This window comes from Triticum aestivum, chromosome 3D, assembly GCF_018294505.1.
Source record: "Triticum aestivum cultivar Chinese Spring chromosome 3D, IWGSC CS RefSeq v2.1, whole genome shotgun sequence".
Lineage (NCBI taxonomy): Eukaryota > Viridiplantae > Streptophyta > Magnoliopsida > Poales > Poaceae > Triticum > Triticum aestivum.
In genome coordinates this window covers 32,398,261-32,412,774 of record NC_057802.1, presented here as the reverse complement: position 1 = coordinate 32,412,774, position 14,514 = coordinate 32,398,261, and the positions used below count along the sequence as shown (strand labels likewise).

General features: G+C 50.4%; 1 long non-coding RNA gene across 1 annotated transcript; it reads right to left on the bottom strand.

The window, feature by feature from the left end:
• Positions 1-6,773: 6,773 nt before the first annotated feature.
• On the bottom strand, positions 6,774-7,832 carry LOC123073954 (uncharacterized). Its single transcript, XR_006435809.1, has 3 exons — positions 7,576-7,832; positions 7,269-7,333; positions 6,774-6,897 (listed from the first exon to the last, which is right to left on the bottom strand). It is a non-coding gene; the product is annotated as an uncharacterized lncRNA (long non-coding RNA).
• Positions 7,833-14,514: the final 6,682 nt, after the last annotated feature.

Here is a 14,514-nt window from a genome sequence, read left to right as displayed (position 1 = left end):
TATCGTAGAAACTTTTATTTTCTTGTACCGATGATTCTCCACTTCACTCTGAAATTGTTTGAACTTTTCAAATGTTTCAGACTTGTGTTTCATCAAGTAGACATACCCATATCTGCTCAAATCATCTGTGAAGGTCAGAAAATAACGATACTTGCCGCGAGCCTTAACACTCATCGGACCGCATACATCAGTATGTATTATTTCCAATAAGTCAGTTGCTCGCTCCATTGTTCCGGAGAACGGAGTCTTTAGTCATCTTGCCCATAAGGCATGGTTCGCAAGCATCAAGTGATTCATAATCAAGTGATTCCAAAATCCCATCAGCATGGAGTTTCTTCATGCGCTTTACACCAATATGACCTAAACGGCAGTGCCACAAATGAGTTGCACTATAATTATTAACTTTGCATCTTTTGGCTTCAATATTATGAATATGTGTATCACTACGATCGAGATCCAACAAACCATTTTCATTGGGTGTATGACCATAGAAGGTTTTATTCATGTAAATAGAACAACAATTATTCTCTAACTTAAATGAATAACCGTATTGCAATAAACATGATCAAATCATATTCATGCTCAACGCAAACACCAAATAACACTTATTTAGGTTCAACACTAATCTCGAAAGTGTAGGGAGCGTGCGATGATGATCATATCAATCTTGGAACCACTTCCAACACACATCGTCACTTCACCCTTAACTAGTCTCTGTTCATTCTGCAACTCCCGTTTCGAGTTACTACTCTTAGCAACTGAACCAGTATCAAATACCGAGGGGTTGCTACGAACACTAGTAAAATACACATCAATAATCTGTATATCAAATATACCTTTGTTCACTTTGCCATCCTTCTTATCCGCCAAATACTTGGGGCAGTTCCGCTTCCAGTGACCAGTCCCTTTGCAGTAGAAGCACTTAGTCTCAGGCTTAGGTACAGACTTGGGCTTCTTCACTTGAGTAGCAACTTGCTTGCCGTTCTTCTTGAAGTTCCCCTTCTTCCCTTTGCCCTTTCTCTTGAAACTAGTGGTCTTGTCAACCATCAACACTTGATGTTTTTCTTGATTTCTACCTTCGCCGATTTTAGCATCGCGAAGAGCTTGGGAATTGTTTTCGTCATCCCTTGCACATTATAGTTTATCACGAAGTTCTACTAACTTGGTGATGGTGACTAGAGAATTCTGTCAATCACTATTTTATCTGGAAGATTAAGTCCCACTTGATTCAAGCGATTGTAGTACCCAGACAATCTGAGCACATCCTCACTGCTTGAGCTATTCTCCTTCATCTTTTGGCTATAGAAGTGGTTGGAGACTTCATATCTCTCAACTCGGGTACTTGCTTGAAATATTAACTTCAACTCCTGAAACATCTCATATGGTCCATGACGTTCAAAACGTCTTTGAAGTCCCGATTCTAAGCCGTTAAGCATGGTGCACTAAACTATCAAGTAGTCATCATATTGAGCTAGCCAAACGTTCATAACGTCTGCATCTGCTCCTGCAATAGGTCTGTCACCTAGCGGTGCATCAAGGACATAATACTTTTGTGCAGCAATGAGGATAATCCTCAGATCACGGATCCAATCCGCATCATTGCTACTAACATCTTTCAACTCAGTTTTCTAGGAACATATCAAAATAAAACAGTGGAGCTAAATGCGAGCTATTGATCTACATAGATTTGCTAATACTACCAGGACTAAGTTCATGATAAATTAAAGTTCAATTAATCATATTACTTAAGAACTCCCACTTAGATAGACATCCCTCTAATCCTCTAAGTGATCACGTGATCCATATCAACTAAACCATGTCCGATCATCACGTGACATGGAGTAGTTTTCAATGGTGAACATCACTATGTTGATCATATCTACTATATGATTCACGCTCGACCTTTCGATCTCAGTGTTCCGAGGCCATATCTGTTATATGCCAGGCTCGTCAAGTTTAACCTGAGTATTCCGCATGTGCAACTGTTTTGCACCCGTTGTATTTGAACGTAGAGCCTATCACACCCGATCATCACGTGGTGTCTCAGCACGAAGAACTTTCGCAACGGTGCATACTCAGGGAGAACACTTGTACCTTGATAATTTAGTGAGAGATCATCTTATAATGCTACCGTCAAACTAAGCAAAATAAGATGTATAAAAGATAAACATCACGTGCAATCAAAATATGTGACATGATATGGCCATCATCATCTTGTGCCTTTGATCTCCATCTCCAAAGCATCGTCATGATTTCCATCATCATCGGCATGACACCATGATCTCCATCATATTGATCTATATCAATGTGTCGTCACATGGTCATCTCGCCAACTGTTGCTCTTGCAACTATTGCTATCGCATAGCGATAAAGTAAAGCAATTATTTAGCGCTTGCATCTTATGCAATAAAGAGACAACCATAAGGCTTCTGCCAGTTGCCGATAACTTCAACAAAACATGATCATCTTATAAAAGAACTTATATCTCATCACATCTTGACCATATCACATCACAACATGCCTTGCAAAAACAAGTTAGACGTCCTCTACTTTGTTGTTGCAAGTTTTACGTGCCTGCTACGGGCTGAGCAAGAACCGTTCTTACCTACGCATCAAAACCACAACGATAGTTTGTCAAGTTAGTGTTGTTTTAACCTTCTTAAGGACCGGGCGTAGCCACACTCGGTTCAACTAAAGTTGGAGAAATTGACACCCGCCAGGCACCTGTGTGCAAAGCACGTCGGTAGAACCAGTCTCGCGTAAGCGTACGCGTAATGTCGGTCCGGGCCGCTTCATCCAACAATACCGCCGAATCAAAGTATGACATGCTGGTAAGTAGTATGACTTGTATCGCCCACAACTCACTTGTGTTCTACTCGTGCATATAACATCTACGCATAAAACCAGGCTCGGATGCCACTGTTGGGGAACGTAGTAATTTCAAAAAAAAAATCTACGCACACACAGGATCATGGTGATGCATAGCAACAAGAGGGGAGAGTGCTGTCCACGTACCCTCGTAGACCGAAAGCGGAAGCGTTAGCACAACGCGGTTGATGTAGTCGTACGTCTTCACGATCCGACCGATCAAGTACCGTACGCACGACACCTCCGAGTTCAGCACACGTTCAGCTCGATGACGTCCCTCGAACTCCGATCCAGCCGAGCTTTGAGGGAGAGTTCCGTCAACACGACGGCGTGGTGACGATGATGATGTTCTACCGACGCAGGGCTTCGCCTAAGCACCGCTACGATATTATCGAGGTGGATTATGGTGGAGGGGGGCACCGCACACGGCTAAGAGATCAATTGTTGTGTCTCCAAGGGGTGCCCCCCTCCACGTATATAAAGGAGTGGAGGAGGGGGAGGGCCGGCCCTCTCTATGGCGCACCCTAGGAGGAGTCCTACTCCCACCGGGAGTAGGATTCCCCCCTTCCAAGTAGTAGGAGTAGGAGTCAAGGAAAGGGGAGAGAGAAGAGAAGGAAGGAGGGGGCGCAGCCCCTCCCCCTAGTCCAATTCGGACTAGGCCTTGGGGGACGCGCAGCTCTCCTCTCTCTTTCCCCTAAAGCCCAATAAGGCCCATATACTCCCCGGCAAATTCCCGTAACTCTCCGGTACTCCGAAAAATACCCCAATCACTCGGAACCTTTCCGATGTCCGAATATAGTCGTCCAATATATCGATCTTTACGTCTCGACCATTTCGAGACTCCTCGTCATGTCCCCGATCTCATCCGGGACTCTGAACTACCTTCGGTACATCAAAACACATAAACTCATAATATAACCGTCATCGAACTTTAAGCGTGCGGACCCTACGGGTTCGAGAACAATGTAGACATGACCGAGACACGTCTCCGGTCAATAACCAATAGCGGAACCTGGATGCTCATATTGGCTCCCACATATTCTACGAAGATCTTTATCGGTCAAACCGCATAACAACATACGTTGTTCCCTTTGTCATCGGTATGTTACTTGCCCGAGATTCGATCGTCGGTATCTCAATACTTAGTTCAATCTCGTTACCGGCAAGTCTCTTTACTCGTTCCGTAATACATCATCCCGTAACTAACTCATTAGTTACAATGCTTGCAAGGCTTATAGTGATGTGCATTACCGAGTGGGCCCAGAGATACCTCTCTGACAATCGGAGTGACAAATCCTAATCTCAAAATACGCCAACCCAACAAGTACCTTTGGAGACACCTGTAGAGCACCTTTATAATCACCCATTTACGTTGTGACGTTTGGTAGCACACAAAGTGTTCCTCAGGTAAACGGGAGTTGCATAATCTCATAGTCATAGGAACATGTATAAGTCATGAAGAAAGCAATAGCAGAATACTATACGATCAAGTACTAAGCCAACGGAATGGGTCAAGTCAATCACGTCATTCTCCAAATGAGGTGATCCCGTTAATCAAATGACAACTCATGTCTATGGCTAGGAAAAATAACCATCTTTGATCAACGAGCTAGTCAAGTAGAGGCATACTAGTGACACTCTGTTTGTCTATGTATTCACACATGTATCATGTTTCCGGTTAATACAATTCTAGCATGAATAATAAACATTTATCATGATATAAGGAAATAAATAATAACTTTATTATTGCCTCTAGGACATATTTCCTTCATCTATGTATTCTAGATCGCGACCTGCATCTACGCATAGCACGGCTCATGATGCCACTGTAAGGGAACGCGACACAAAATTAAAAATTTCCAACCTACGCACCAGCCCAGGACCACTATGGAGACTGCATACAGGGTTTGATCTTTTTCGTTACCGACTCGTAGCGCAGCTGGAAGTAGAGTCGATGACAATCGGCGGTGCAGATCCCCGCAGCTAGGATTTACAATCTCCCAACCGCGAGGATGTATACCCTCATCTGCTCCTCAGACAGCCCTCCAGGAGGCGGTCGAACAGCCCCCCGGACGGTGTCGCGGACAACCCTTCGGGAGGACCTTCCAAACTCGAACGGTCACTCGGACAGCCCTTCGGGAGGACCTTCGAAACTCGGACAGTCACACGGACAGCCCTTCGGGAGGGACTCACGAACTAAGACCGAAACTACGATCTCTCTATAGAGTTGCACACATACGGTGTCATTTATCCGGCAGGGCTTCGCCGTCCAGAACTAGTTCCTGCCGGAACCCAGACAGCCTTACGGCTCTACGAAACTCTTTTCATGGGAGGGAGAGAAGAAGCCAGATAATGCATGGCATGTGTATGAGAGCAAGGGATGAGAGTGGAGGGCTGCCCCTCCACCTCTGTTTATAGGAAATCCCAAGGGGTAGGGTGGTTTTACAAGAAAACCCAAAACCCACATGAAATGGAGTCCTTCCCAAGGACCTAAAGAGTGAAAACAAGGGACAAGTGGGGCCCCATGGATGAGCTGCAACCATGAACGTCCCACCCCTTGTGGGGCCCCCCAAAAGGAGGTTCCCACCCTTCCATGTCATCCCTAGATCTTTTGGGCAAAGCCCCAAAAGATGGCTTTCCATAAAATATCCCAAAAAGCACTTTCACTATTCACGACGACATTTTTCAGCGTCCGTTCGAACTGAAAATATTTTTGTGGGCTTAGAACATTTCCAGTACCCACCATAATAATTTTCAACGCGTTCTGGAACAATTCCAGTTTAGTGATTTTCATCTGCGAAAAGCATCTGAACCGGTTCCTGCATCTCCGGAACATTTCCGGTTTTTATTTCTGAAAATTCCAAAAAGTTTCCAAAATGATTCTGGCACCCTCCAAGAATTATCAGGCATGTGCCAAAATCATTTTGACTTAATGGCATACCCCGAAACAACTATTTCGGTTTCACCGAAACTCATCCGGTGACCTTTCTCTGCGGAACTTTTCCGCTGTCCAAAAGTTTTCGGTGTCCGAAACTTTTTCGAGGATTTTCTCTCAGACTCCCTGTCTAGTATTCAGCAGATAGATAACCCTTAAGCGTGTGACCCTATAGGTTCGGTGATGTATAGACATGACCCGGAACCCCTTCCGATCAATGATCAACATCGGAGTCGTGGACGCCCATATTGACCCCTATACCCACACGAATAAACATTCGAGTGAACCTCCAGTTGTAGTGAGCTATTCCTGTTGCTTCGCGATATGTCACAAACACCCGAGGTGAGATTTATTGCATCCCCATGGACGGACAATTTGTCCACAATGCAAGTTACCTCGTTACCGGTTTTGTTCTCTTTTCTCATTTCCGTGTTCCGGCATTCCAGTGATCAAATCACAAGGTGTCTGGCCAGACGATTATGGATACCGTAACACCGAGAGGGCCCGAGAATATCTCTCCATCGTCGGAGGAGCAAATCCCAATCTTGAGATATCAAGTTACTTAACATACTTTTTAATGAACCCGTAAGCCGCCGTAATAGCCATCCATTTACGGATGGCGTTTAACAAACCCCAAAGTTCATGAAGCAAGCATGAAGAAACTCGATACTCTCACGGTCTAAGGATCATGCAAACATTAACCATTTCTGTGTTATGTACCATTAAACTTGTGACGAATGAATCTCATAGCATAACATCAATCCGGGTCGATTCAACACAAATGTTCTCTTAACATTGTGCCCTCAAAGTTGCTGGCATAGACATGCCCATGACCAGGAAAACATAATCATCATGCAACACTTGAGCTAGTCTTAGAGGCCAGACTAGGAATATTTCTTACCGTTTATTATTCCACACGTGCATATGAGTCTTCCTCCGAGCCTCGTGTTATTGCAGACTCGAGAACCATAGGAGTTATAGCATGGAACATAAACATAATTATGAACATGGAGATAAGTAATAGCATTTATTATTGCATCTAGGGCATATCTCCTACATTGTTGTCGGAGATACTCATCCTTGCAAATATGTTTCTGCAGCACAGCAAGCAAACACTCAGTTTATAATAGAAGAAATTCTAGTTTTACACTAGCAAAGATTTGAGTTTGAAGGGTTAGTATGACAATGGTAATGATCTGGAAGGATGGGTGACATTTCAACAAGGAAATGTAGCAAACTGCTTAAACTTAAAGTGTCACTAATGCAAATGTAAAAAAAGGTTCCCACTAATTGGTCTGGACAGTGGCGGATCCAGGATTGAAGCAAGCCACGGGCCCAATTTTTTTTCGTCACGAGAGAAAAACTTAACATCCATCAAGCTATAGCTACCTCCAATATGGCCCAATTGCACCAAAAAATTAGAATTTAAACTCAATGCTTAGAGTATATGCAATAAAAAGAATACCAAATCAATGGCTTGCTTCATCAGTGTCTTTCATAACTTGATCAACGGTGGAAGAAGAGCAACACCTTAGACAAATCAACAGGAAAATTTCATAAGAGAAGACATAAACATCAAATGAAACAACTAACATTGTACAAAGTTAAAAACTTAGTGAAATTGAATGTTTGACAGCAGCAGCAACAATATCCGGAGCAGTACTACAGTAGAAAATAAACACATTATAGTAAGCAGATCAAAAAATGTTCAATCTACAAAAATTTAACAACAGCAGCAAGGCAGTAGCACAATGCACATCCACATCCATTACCAATCTGCAGCCAGTTGGGTCTGGCCAGTCTGAGTTTGGGACTCCCTGCAGTGCAGTTGAGCGTGGCAGACAGGCGGAAACAAGGGCAGGAGAGGCCGGATCCCGGAGCAGAGCTGGCGTGCAGAGAGAGGCAGAGAGCCGGCGAGCAGGCAAGGACGGCCGGGAGCGCCGGAGCGGAGGGGAATCAGACGGACGGGCGGTGGCGGCTGCGCACTGGAACTCGCTGCAGTTCCGGCTCGTGTGCGTGTGCGTCGCTAGGTCTGGGCGACCTGGGTCCTGGGCTGTGTGCGAGTGCAAAGATGGAGAGGCTGGCCTGGGCCCTGGCTGTGTGTTGGGCTAAGCCCCGGGCCCATTAAAAAATATCTCGGTAATAACTAAAAAGAAAGGCCACGCCCCGGGCCTGGGCCCTGGGGTCCTGGGGCCCAGATCCGCCCCTGGGTCTGGAATTTGATTTGCTAGGCCGTTTGTCCGTCCAAAATAAGGACGAACCATGGTCCTGTCCAAAAGCCTGGCGGTGGCCCCTTCTCCGTCCGTCCACCGCCCGTTGCAGCGCGGTCCGATCAACGCACGGGACGCGCGTTCAAGCCGACGGGAAAGATAAGGCCAACTCCACCGCACGACCTCAAACGAATGTTCGGTTTGGCCGAATTTTGTTCCTTTGAGGCGGCAATGTGTTCGCCCATGTCCGCCTCTGTCCGTTGGGTCGTGGGTGCGCCGAGCGCGCCGCCGCACACCAAATCATGTCCGTGTTGGACGTGATAAAAAAAACTAAAATAAAATGACTTAAAAGTAAATAAACGCAGTTTAAAACACAAATTAGGGATCATGGCCACAAAACGGCTCAGTTTCACGGTTCACTTAACGGCCCTGTGCCATAATTAACATAAAAAACAAAACAAAATGCCGCCCGCGCTCCTGCCGCGCCCGTCGATGACATGGCCGTCGCCGTCTTCAGTGGCCGCCGGTGTCGCCGTCGTCGCTGACGAGGTCGACGTAGTCCGGCGGCGTCCAGAGGTGGGCCGGCGGTCCGTGGTGCGCCGGGGCAGGCTGGAAGGTGGCAGGTGCCTGCACCACCTCCTCTCGTGGCGACGCGTCCCGCTCGGGTGACCGCGGCGGCGTGGGGCACCAGTTCACGCCCCCCATGGCCTATGCCATCTCCGGAGCCGTGCACGGCCAGCTCCAGTGCTGGCCCACCAGGCCCGGGTGGAACGCGGCCACTGGCGTCTCCTCCACCACCTCCTTCGCCGCCACCATCTCCAGCTCGGGGATGGCGACATCGCCTGCCGCGGAGAGGGCCGTCATCTCCTCGAGGCCCTCCTATTGGCGCTCATCGTGCATGCGCATGGAGTCCTCCATGACACGCGCCATGAGATGGGCCTCCTCCTCCGCTGTCATGCGAGGAGGTGGAGGTGGTGACGTAGACGGGGAAGGCGACGGCGTGGGCGTGAGGCCGCGTACACCCGCGCACCTCCCGACGTGGCCGCCGCGGCCCCGACACCGTGCCGGCGAAGTAGGAGGAGCGCCGCACCTCGTGCTCGTCCTGGAGCCAGGTGTCCCAGAGCGCAGAGTCGGGGGCGTACCTGTCGTCTTAGTAGAGGTCGTCTGGGAGGAGGCGGCGACGGCGCTCGATCTCATCGCGGCGCGCACGACCGCTCATCAGCACCGGCGGGATCGGGACCCGGTCGGCGGGGAGGTGCCAATTGTTGGGGAGGTGGACGCCGCTCCACGGGACCGGCGTCCTCATCTCCCAGTAGCGCCGGCATACGTCCACGGACAGGTACTGTCGGTCGCGCTCGCCGGCGGCCCTATGGGCGATGGTGAGCGGAGCAGGTGTGGGGGCCGACGCAGCGGCGAAGCGGCCTCGTCTTTCACGGAGCCGCGACGGCGTCCCGAGGAGGAGCCGGCCTCGTGATCGTGCTTCCCCTTGCGGCCGTGGTTCCAGAAGCCCATGGCTGCGAGGCGGCCGGCAGACGAGTTCGAGGCTAGGGTTTGGTGCTGTCGGGTTTTGAGTAGGCCGCGGAGTGGAGTGGGAGTGTGGACGACGACCGGTCCACGGGTTCCTCATTTAAGAAGGACCGCAACCGTTCGCCTGGGCCGATGACAGGCGGGGCCGCCCGCTTGCGCATTGATGTGGGCGGGTGCGAGGTAGGTGGTCGCCTGCTACGCGGCCCCGACACGGACAAGCGACGCGTCTGTTTGGTGTCCGCCGCGACCCAAACCAGGCGCATGTTTGCACTCGAAATGGGTCGGCTCGGTCACAAAACGGATCAGATGGTTCAGGCCGTCGCGCGCTGGACCGACCGGTTTGTCCTTTTTACCTCAAACGGACAAGGCCGGACAGAATAGGGTCGCGTGGTGGAGTTGGCCTAAGGCCAGGCAAAGCGTACGTCCAGTCCTGTCAATATCTCTCGGCGGTACTGTACCACGGCAAGCGTCGCGTCGATCGGGGCCGCCACAGCCAGAGAGAGAAAGACAACCGTGGTTTTCGCCGGCCGGCAGCACGGCACGGCACGGCAGCGCAGACCCCAGACGTGACGCGCCCTTTCCACCCTCCCCTTCCCTGAGCCGACACGACGGGTGTCACTCGCAGAGCAGCGCCAGCACCGGACGCAAACCGTGTCACTCCGGCCGCATGGCATGCATGCGAAAAACTTTGCCCAGCCGAGCCAGCAGAAAGGAAAGAAGGGACGGCGAGCGGACACGCACGGCCGGTCTGTCCGTCCGTGCCGTGCACCGCTGTCGTGCAGGTCTTGCTGACTTGTGCTGCTGCACCGATAATCCTGGTCGGACTTAGGCCAGATATAAGGCAAATTTGACAATTTTAACCTGTGGATGAAATCATTTCATAAATAAACTGCTTTTAAATTTTTTTCACTCAACTGACTTTTTGAGTGGCGCCCGACACGAAGGCGTCACACTACACTGTGCAGCGCGCCTAGCATCCGGGTCATCCGAAAATTACTAAGTCAGTGTGCAGCGCCTGAGAGCCAGGCGCCACACTATACAGTGTAGCGCCTAGCGTCTAGGCGTTAACTAGCGGCTGCTTCATTTTATAGTGGTAAATAATGCAGCCACTAGTGCAACGGCTAGAGGCTAGGCGCTGCACATTGACTTAGTAATTTTTAGGCAGTCCGGGGTGCGACGCTGGGCAGGCGTGTAGAGTGTGTCAGTCAGGCGTTGCACAGTAGTGGCGCCTTCGTGTCGGGTGCCACTCAAAAAGGTCACCCGAGTGAAAAAATTTAGGAGCTAATAGCATCCCAGGTACCCTAACTTGCATCTAATGTGATGATTTAGTCCCAAAGTTGCAAAACTTGACCAAACCATACTCCAACTTGCACCTCATGTGATGATTTTGTCCGAGGCCAATCACAGCTCGGCCGGTCAGCGCACGCAGTTTTGCAGAAAACCCCCTGCCGTTTCCAATTATCAACCCGCAGTCACCCCCCGCCTGAATTAAATCTGTCGACGGCGCCCCCACCGCCACCGCTGCGGACGCGGACGCCACGCTCGGCGAGCTCGCCTCCAACCTCTGACGCGTACGCCGACGCAGACGCCACGATGCGCTGCTCACGCAGCAGTTCCCGGTCCGCCCCAGATCCCAGGCCCATGCCCTCGACCGCGTCATGGCCATCAAGCTGTTGGAGGAGCACCTCATCCCGCTCTGCGTCGAGTGCCTCGCCAGAGGCAAGGCCCCCGTCCCCGGCAAGACCCCCGACTCCTCCACCTCCTAGCCGGACAGCAGCCCCGACAGGGACGACCCGGACCCGGTCGCGGCCGCCACCGAGGCCCTCGCCAAGGTCGACCTCTCCGACGACCCGGACACCACCGCCACCGCCAAGTCCGGCTCCAGCAAGCCCCGGCAGGCAGCCAGAGGCGGCGGCGGTGACGTGGGCAAGTCGCTCGACTACCTGTACCGCGCGTGCAGGATCGCTCGCCGTGAAGCACATCGACATCGCCGTCTCCGTCCTCTCCCTCTTCATGGAGCCCAAGAAGCTCGCGCCAGCCTTGCCGAGTGACGCGTACGTGAGTCATCTTGCTCTGTTATGTTTCTAGCCATGGAGGATTTACTGCTAGTAGTGCGTAGTGGTTTGGATGAGTGATTTGGGTAGTCGTTTAGTTCAATAGAGGTTCAGATGAGAGATGAGCACCGTGTTCTGTACTTCTGATTGCATTATGTGGCACCGAATGGTTGTTGCCTAGCTTATCCAGTACGACTTGAATGAATTTTGGTGCGAATTTGGTTGATCTTCTTGTGCTCTGTTCCGACTGGTTGTTCAACTTCTGTTGTTGCTTGTGCTAATTTTTTTCCTGCATGCATCAGTTACTGTTTAGATGGCTCAATTCACTTCCAGTTTTTACTCTGAATCATCCTATGCATATAAGGAATGTTGTTCAGTTGTTAGAATTCTGTTTGCAAAGCGTGAGCGTTTGATGATCAGGCACAGGACCGGATGCCACAAACTCACTGCAATGATCATTTCGTTCTTCTATTATGATAGTACTCCGAAGTACTGCATATTTATGTGTTTTGTCAGTCCCCTGGAGGTCCTGCAGGCGGTGCTGGAGTTGCAGGAGGCGGTCGCGGTGTCCTGCGGGCTAAATTGCTAACTGAATGTCTTTGTCAGTCCCTTTTCGGTTATGGCTCATGAACTTAATTACAGTGTTCATCTTGTTTCTGATCTGTTAAGGTGTGCATGATTGATCGACTGCATGTTCTGTTTTTGCACCGTGGATCATGTAGGACGAATGTCATTCAGATACAGGATCAGCCTTACTGAAACTCTTTGATATTCTCGCCTTTTCGGTTTTGACTGATGAACTCACCTCGGTTAAATTCTAGCTTATGACAGAAATGTTGGTAGCTGCCTAAGCTTCAGGATTTTATCAGTACTTAGGATTGATCAACTACAGAACCTGACTAAAGTTACCTTTAATTGTGTCCCATCAAACAGTTTTTGGAGAGTTGGTTGCTGGGCTAAGTTAGTTTCTGTTGGTTGCTAGGCAATTTCCTAGTTGTGTCTGATCAAGCAGTTTTCTGGAGTTGTGCAAATGCAACTTAATGTTGGTCAGGTTCTGTAGAATTATGCACTGATAAACTTGTCATCGTACATGGTCTTTATTTATCGTGTTACCACTCTCGTTTAAATGCATTTGTTTTTGGAGACAAGGCAGTGAAAGGAGGTGCAGAGTAACATGTTTCAGATTACATGCATGTTAAGTACACAAGCCCTACTTTGCATTTTGCCCAGCGACGTTGCCTCTATACCATGTTTTAAACTGCTAATTCTGCTGTATATGCCCTTCCTAGGGTCATTAATTTGTGAATCACAGAATATGAGTAGTGTTGTATTCGAGCTCTGAATTTCGTACAGTAGAGCACACACACATGACACATGTACAAGTAGAGTAATTCGTACCGTCGTGCTCATCTCGGTCGCCGACGCGGCCGGCGTCGCCCTCATCGGAGTCATCGTGGTGTACATATACTGGAAGCTGCGCGACCGGCGCGGGGACGACGTCGACGACGACGAGGACGAGGAGGGGCGAGGGCTCTTCGCCTGCCCGTGCATGCGCGCAAACACCTGCGGGGACTCGTCGGACGGGTCCGACGCGGGCGGCGGCGAGAAGAAACGCGGCAACGGTTCCGGGGGCGGAGGCGGCGGCGAGGACGGGGAGCTGGTGGCGATCGACAAGGGGTTCCGGATGGAGCTGGACGAGCTGCTGCGGTCGTCGGCGTACGTGCTGGGGAAGGGCGGGAAGGGGATCGTGTACAAGGTGGTGGTGGGCAACGGGACGACGCCGGTGGCCGTGCGGCGGCTGGGCGGCGGCACCGCGGCCCCGGAGCGGTACAAGGAGTTCGCGGCGGAGGCCGGCGCCGTCGGGCGCGTGCGGCACGCCAACGTGGTACGGCTGCGCGCCTACTACTGGTCGCCCGATGAGAAGCTCGTCGTCACCGACTTCATCAACAACGGCAACCTCGCCTCCGCGCTGCGCGGTACGTAACATCCTCTCCTATACAATTCACGCTCTTTTTTCCAACGGTTTGCTCTGCTCTGAAGAACAGAACGGGTTGATAATTGGAAACGGCAGGGGGGTTTCTGCAAAACTGCGTACGCTGACCGGTCCAGCCAATTGGCGACTTGTGATTGGCCTGGGACTAAACCATCACATGAGGTGCAAGTTGAGGTATGGTTTGGTCAAGTTTTGCAACTTTGAGACTAAATCATCACATTGGGTGCAAGTTAGGGTACCTGGGGTGCTATTACCTCATTTTTTAGAGAAGGTTCGTTTTGTGAAATGATTTCATCCATAAGTTAAAATTGTCAAATTTGCCGAGATTTATCTTGCCAAATCATCCATCTCGGGTAGGATAGAGATAGACTGTAGTACTGTGTTGTGCAGTGTGTAGCCTGGCTCCGTAGAGTGGACGTCTAGCCGGAGCTGCCACTGCCAGCCTACGGCGACGAGCCGGGGGGCGGCGGGCGGGCGGGCAGAGACATTCATGGCTGCTGCGAGCAATCCACTGCTCTGCTGCTGAACCGAGCTAGCTGGAGTGGCTACTGTGCCTGTCCTGTGCGCTGCCGTCTACGCAGCAGGCTACAAACCGGTCCACCAAGGCTACCAGCAGCACTGCGCGGTCTGGGTCTGTGCACACAAGAGACAACGCTGACGGAGCACTCTGCTGCGACCGCGACGCGATCCGCCTCGCCAATGATTCCGTTCCTCTGCGGATCAACAGCGAGGCGCAGCCTGCTCCTCGTCGGTGCTCGTCGATTCCACCCTCGCCTTTTCCGGTGGTGTGTGCAAAACAAACAGGCCCGTTGCCGTGCAATCCATCCATCCATGCAGTAGATGCTGCTGACCGAGTGTGCATCAACAGGATATTCCAACGCTAAACTTTTAAACAGACACTATTTGTTTGTGCACGGGTCCGAAACA